We start from the raw sequence: 7662 nt of genomic DNA, 5'->3' as shown, positions 1-7662 counted from the left end.
CCTTTCACCAGTGAGAGCAGTGTGAATGAGGCTCAAGTCTGGCTAACAAAGTATGCTGCAGTCTTGCTTGCCTACTATGCATTTCCCGTTAAATAATGCAAAATACTAGATTGCAGGAAAGTGAACACTTTTTATTCTTCCTTGTCTCACTCCTCTATTTTTACCGTAAAAAGGCTAGTCAAGAAGGTCTCATACTCAGCCTTCGCTGGCTCATCAAGCGAACCCCAAAATGGAACTTTGCGGTGGTGAGCAAAGTTCTCTAGTGAAATAGTATATGGGTTATCATAAAGCATAAACGACACCCTAGACTCACGAGGAAAATATTTAAATCCTTTGGCAAATGATTCAGTGAGAAGGTGGCGCTGTTCACACTTATCTGAGAGGTAGGGACCAAGACCGGCATTGTGAACATATTGCTCAAATTCCTCCTTGATGCCCAACTGCACCATATATTCATCTTAAGGCCATAAGCATGTTTTGGTGGCGGCATCTCGCGTGGAACTTTCACTTGGTTCAACATAGGAACGACGAGCAGAACTGTCACTAGAAGACGCCCCCGAGGATCTTCTCCTCGAGGAACTCCTTCCAAATAGGTTCATCATGTCCGCGTACAGTTTTTCTGATGAACTAAAATCTGAATTTTTAGTTCACAAAATTTTTCCAACAAAACTAATAGCAACTACTCATAGGGATACATAGAGGCCATAACAAGCATTTAAACTACTTTGAACACTAAGAATTGAACTTGCAAGAACATCTACATCAGCACCAAGAGTAGCTATTTATTCAAAGTATAAACCACTAGAACAAAAACTAATTGGACAAATGGTGGAGTCACATACCAAGCAACAAATCCCCGAAACAGTTTCGGAAATGGAGCTTCGAGCAAAGAGATCGAAAATGTTAGCAAAATGGGCAAGAACGCGGGAGAGAGAGCAATGGGGATTTTTTTCTGGAGGTAGGTGACAATGTGGGATGAAGGGATAAGTGAGGGGGCCCACATGGGGACCACAACCCCCCAGGGCGCGCCAGGGGGTGCTGGTGCGCCCAGGTGGGTTGTGCCCACCTGGTGCACCTCCCTTTGGTTATTTTTGCACCAAAAATCCTTAAATATTCAGGAAAAATCATATAAAATTTTCAGGGCATTCTGAGAACTTTTATTTTTGGGTCATTTTTTTATTGCACGGGAAATTCAGAAAACAGACAAAACATGGCATTTTATTTTATTTAACTAATAAAAACAGAAAGCAAAAGGTAGGGACGGAAGGTAGTGCTTACTAAATTCATCAACTTCATACCGTTCAAAAATGATTCATTAATAAGGTTGATCATGTCTTATTAACAACCACTTTTGATTATCATAAAACCGAAGAACTTTCGTAAATCACTAAGTTACCTCAATGGGGATTTGCATTTCCCCAATAATAAGCATTTCATATTTCTTTTTGACAGTAGGTAAAGGTATTTGAAAACTTCCAATAGTGATTGTCGGAGATTTTTCAATAACATTAATACCATTCACTTGGAATTGTTTCTTCGGAAAGTGCACCGTATGCTCATTGCCATCAATATGAAAAGTGAACTTGCTTTTATTGCAATCAATAACATCCCCTGCAGTATTCAAGAAGGGTCTACCAAGGATAATCGACATGTTCTCGTTCTCGGGCATCTCAAGTATAACAAAGTCAGTCAAAATAGTCACATTACCAACAACAACGGGCACATCCTCACAGATACCGATAGGTATGGTAGTTGATTGTCAGCCATTTGCAAAGATATTTCAGTAGGTGTGAGTTTATTCAAGTCAAGTCTTTTATATAAAGAGAAAGGCATAACACTAACACCAACTCCTAAATCATACAAAGCAGTTTTCACATAATTCTTTTTGATAGAGCAAGGTATAGTTGGTATTCCCGGATCCAAGTATTTTAGGTACTCCATCTTTAAAAGTATAATTAGCAAGCATAGTGGATATTTTTCAGCTTCCAGTATTTTTCTCTTATTTGTGATGATGTCTTTCATATACTTTGCATAAGGAGGCATTTTCAAGATACCAGTCAAGCGAGTACGCAAAAAGACTGGCCTCAGCATTTCATCAAAGCGTTCAAATTCTTCATCATCATTCTTTCTAGTTGACTTGGGTGGAAAAGGCATAGGTTTTTGAACCCACGGTTCTCTTTCTTTACCGTGTTTCCTAGCCACAAAGTCTCTTTTGTCATATCTTTTATTCTTAGGTTGTGGGTTATCAAGATCAACAAGTGTTTCTATCTCAACATCATTATCTGGTTCTTTGTCATTGGTTGGTTGAGAGTCTTCATGAACCTCATCATTATATTTTTCATAATCACTAGGTGAGTGTTCATTACCAGATTGAGTTTCAGCATCAGAGATAGAAGTTTCATTTTCATTATCAGGAGGTTTCTCTATTTCAGGTTCACTAGAAGTATGCAAAGTCCTATCATTTTTCTTTTTCTTTTTAGAAGTACCAGGTGCACTAGTGTTAGATATTTGTGAATCTTGTTCAATTCTTTTAGGGTCTCCCTCAGGATAAAGTGGTTCCTGAGTCATTTTACCTCCTCTAGTTGCAACTCTAATAGCAAAGTCATGCATATTATGATTCATTTCATCTAGCAATTCTCTTTGTGATTTAGCAACTTGTTCTAGTTGGGTTTGAACCATAGAAGCATGTTTTCCAACACCTCTAACATCATTTGAGATTCCAAATAACAAGTCACTCAAGCGAGCAATCATATCAGAATTATATTTCAATTGTTTCATAACATTTGCATTGAAGTGATCTTGTTTTCTAATATAGTTTTCAAACTCATAAAGGCATTGACTAGGATGCATATTGTGAGGATTATCATTTTCATTGAACTTCATAATAGAATTTACCTCTACCACCTTAGGCAGTGGTGGTGTATTAAGCCCATGTATTTCTTCAGTAGGAGGTAAAAATTTAACATCCTCTGCTTTAATACCTTTTTCCTTCATAGATTTCTTTGCTTTTGCATATCTTCAGGACTGAGATATAATATACCCTCTTCTTTGGAGTGGGTTTAGGCGGTGGTTCAGGAATAGTCCAATCATCATAAATTTTCAATATGTTATTCAATAATTCTTCAGCTTGAGCAACAGTTCGTTCCCTGAAAACACAACCAGCACAACTATCTAGGAAGTCCCTAGAAGCATCAGTTAGTCCATTATAGAAGATATCAAGTATTTCATTTTTCTTAAGAGGATGATCAGGTAAAGCATTAAGTAACCAGAGAAGCCTCCCCCAAGCTTGTGGGAGACTCTTTTCTTTAGTTTGCACAAAGTTAAATATTTCCTGTAAGGCAGCTTGTTTCATATGAGCAGGAAAATATTTTTCAGAGAAGTAGTAAATCATATCCTGCGGACTACGCACACAACCAGGAGCAAGAGTATTGTACCAAGCTTTAGCATCACCATTTAATGAGAAAGGAAATAATTTGAGAATAAATTAATAGCAAGTTTTCTCATCATGAGTAAAAAGGGTGACTATATCATTCAACTTAGTAAGATGTGCCACAACAGTTTCAGTTTCATAACCATGGAAGGGATCAGATTCAACCAAAGTAATTAACTCTGGGTCGATAGAGAATTCATAATCCTTATCAGCAATACAGATAGGTGAAGTAGCAAACTTAGGATCACATTTCATTCTAGCATTCCGAGATTTTTCTTTATACTTGCATAGTAATTTCTCTAGGTCATCTCTATCATTGCAAGCAAGAATATCTCTAGTTGCTTCTTCACTCATAACATAACCTTCCGGTACCTTAGGCAATTCATATCTAGGAAGGCTAGTTCAAGCAGGTGTTTCAGGAGTTTCAGTTTCAAGCTCATCATCAGATTCAACAACATCATGTGGCACATCATCATTATCAAGCAAGGTACTAGCATCATCATAAGCATCATTCATAGTATAAGTAGCATCATCAACAACTTACAACATATTAGAATTCATAGCATGTGGTGGTGTTGCAAGTTTACTCATAACAAAAGGTGAATCTAAAGCAGAACTGGATGGCAGTTTCTTACCTCCCCTCGTACTTGAGGGAAATATCTTCGGTTTAGGATCCTTCAGATTCTTCAGAGTGATAATATGATAATAATCCCAAGTGATTCAACAAATATAGCTATGCTCCCCGACAACGGCGCCAGAAAAAGGTCTTGATAACCCACAAGTATAGGGGATCGCAACAGTTTTCGAGGGTAAGTATTTAACCCAAATTTATAGATTCGACACAAGGGGAGCCAAAGAATATTTAAAGGTATTAGCAGCTGAGTTGTCAATTCAACCACACCTGGAGATTAATTATCTGCAGCAAGGTGATGAGTAGCAAAGTAGTTTGATAGTTTTGATAGTAGTGACAGCAGCAATAGTAACAGTAATAGTGATAGCAGTAATTTTGTAGCAAGTGTAACAGTGATGATAGCAGAAGTAACACAACAAGATCAATATAAATAAATTCGTAGGCATTGGATCGGTGACTTGTTGGATGATATTCATCATGTGACAGTTATAACCTAGGGCGATACGGCACTAGCTCCAATTCATCAATATAGGCATGTATTCCGTAAATAGTCATACGTGCTTTATTAAAAGAACTTGCATGACATCGTTTTTCCTACCCTCCCGTGGCAGTGGGGTCCATATTGGAAACTAAGGGATATTAAGGCCTCCTTTTAATAGAGAACCGGAACAAAGCATTAACACATAGTGAATACATGAACTCCTCAAACTACGGTCATCACCGGGAGTGGGCCCGGTTGTTGTCACTCCGGGGTTGTCGGATCATAACACGTAGTAGGTGACTATAACTTGCAAGATCGGATCTAAAACATGGACATAATGATGAATTCATAAACAGTTCAGATCTGAGTTCATGGCACTCGGGCCCAAAGTGACAAGCATTAAGCATGGCAAAGTCATAGCAACATCAATCTAAGAACATAGTGGATACTAGGGATCAAGCCCTAACAAAACTAACTCGATTATATGATGAATCTCATCCAACTCCTCACCAACCAGCGAGGCTACGAAGGAATTACTCACTCCCGGTGGGGAGCATCATGGAATTGGCGATGAAGATTGGTTGGTGATGACAAAGAACGAATATCCCCCTCTCCGGAGCCCCAAACGGACTCCAGATCTGCCCTCCCGAGGAGGAACAGGGCTTGGCGGCAGCTCAGTCTCGTGGATCGCGATAATTCTTTCTCCCTGATTTTTTTCTGGAATAATGTCAATTTATAGTATCAGGGGGGTCATCAGCGGGGCCAACAGGTGGGTACAACCCACCTGGGCACGCCAGGAGAGGGGGGCGCGCCCTGGTGGGTTGTGCCCACCCAGGGGCCCCTCTCTGGTGGGTCTTGGCTCAAAAAAATCCTTATTATTGATATAAAAAATCCTCGCAAAGTTTCGTTCCATTCCGAGAACTTTCATTTCTGCACAAAAAACAACACCATGGTAGAGCTGAAAACAACGTCAGTCCAGGGTTAGTTTCATCCAAATCATGCAAATTAGAGTCCAAAACAAGAGGAAAAGCGTGAGAAAAAGTAGATACGTTGGAGACGTATCATTTGCCTATTGAAACTGTTGGAGGTCCACCTCCACCTAAAGGTGATCCTGTGTTTGAATTAAAACAATTGCTAGACACTTTGAAATATGCTTATCTTGATGAAAAGAAGATATATCCTGTTATTATCAGTGCTAACCTTTCAGAACATGAAGAAGAAAGATTATTGAAAGTTCTAAGGAAGCACCGAGCTCCTATTGGATATACTCTTGATGATTTAAAGGGCATTAGTCCCACTCTATGTCAGCACAAAATTAATATGGAACCTGATGCTAAACCCGTTGTTGATGACCAACGTCGGTTAAATCCGAAGATGAAAGAAGTGGTAAGAATGGAAATATTAAAACTTCTGGAAGTAGGAATAATCTGTCCTATAGCTGATAGTAGATGGGTAAGTCTTGTTCATTGTGTTCCTAAGAAAGGAGGTATAACTGTTGTTCCTAATGATAACAATGAACTCATTCCACAAAGAATTGTTACAGGCTATAGAATGGTAATTGATTTTAGAAAATTAAACAAAGCAACTAGAAAAGATCATTACCCTTTGCCTTTTATTGATCAAATGCTTGAAATATTATCTAAGCACACACACTTTTGCTTCCTTGATGGATATTCTGGTTTTTCACAAATATCTGTTTCTCAACCTGATCAAGAAAAGACCACTTTTACTTGTCCTTTTGGAACCTATGCTTATAGACGTATGCCTTTTGGTTTATGTAATGCACCTGCTACCTTTCAAAGATGTATGACTGCTATATTCTCTGACTTTTGTGAAAAGATTGTTGAGGTTTTCATTGATGACTTTTCTGTTTATGGGAAGTCTTTTGATGATTGTTTAAGCAATCTTGATCAAGTTTTGCAGAGATGTGAACAAACAAATCTTTTCTTGAATTGGGAGAAGTGCCACTTTATGGTTAATGAAGGCATTGTCTTGGGTCATAAAATTTCCGAAAGAGGTATTGAAGTGGACCAAGCTAAGGTTGATGCTATTGAGAAAATGCCATGTCCTAAGGACATCAAAGGTATTCGTAGTTTCCTAGGTCATGCTGGTTTCTATAGGAGATTTATTAAAGACTTCTCTAAAATTTCTAGGCCTCTCACTAGTCTTTTGCAAAAGGATGTTCCTTTTGTTTTTGATGATGATTGTTTAGAAGCCTTTGAAACACTCAAGAAAGCCTTAATCTCTGCACCAATTGTTCAACCACCTGATTGGAGCTTGCCTTTTGAAATTATGTCTGATGCTAGTGATTATGCCGTGGGTGTTGTTCTAGGACAAAGAGTTGATAAGAAATTGAATGTTATTCATTATGCTAGTAAAACTCTAGACAGTGCTCAAAGAAATTATGCTACTACTAAAAAAGAATTCTTAGCAGTGGTGTTTGCTTGTGATAAGTTTAGACCTTATATTGTTGATTCCAAAGTAACTGTTCACACAGACCATGCTGCTATTAAATATCTTATGGAAAAGAAAGATGCTAAACCTAGACTTATTCATTGGGTTCTCTTGTTACAAGAATTTGATTTGCATATTGTTGATAGAAAAGGATTTGAGAACCCCGTAGCTGATAACTTGTCTAGGCTTGAAAATGTGCTTGATGCACACTTCCTATTGATGATAGTTATCCTAATGAGCAGTTAGCTGCAATAAATGTTGCTAATAGTACTCCTTGGTATGCTGACTATGCTAATTACATTGTTGCTAAATATTTGCCACTTTGCTTTACTTACCAACAAAAGAAAAAATTCTTCTATGATTTAAGACATTACTTTTGGGATGATCCACATCTTTATAAAGAAGGAGTAGATGGTATTATTGGATTTTGTGTAACTGAGCATGAACAGGGACAAATGCTATGGAAATGTCACTCCGAAGCTTATGGAGGGAATCAGCTGGAGATAGAACTGCCCACAAGGTATTGAAGTCTGGATTTTATTGGCCTACTCTCTTCAAGGATGCTCGTAAGTATGTCTCATCTTGTGATGAATGCCAAAGAATAGGTAATATTGGTAAGCGTCAAGAAATGCCTATGACCTATTCTCTTGCTGTTGAACCGTTTGA

This window comes from Triticum aestivum, chromosome 7D, assembly GCF_018294505.1.
Source record: "Triticum aestivum cultivar Chinese Spring chromosome 7D, IWGSC CS RefSeq v2.1, whole genome shotgun sequence".
In the NCBI taxonomy this organism is placed as follows: Eukaryota; Viridiplantae; Streptophyta; class Magnoliopsida; order Poales; family Poaceae; genus Triticum; species Triticum aestivum.
Note: the sequence above shows the minus strand (reverse complement) of the source record.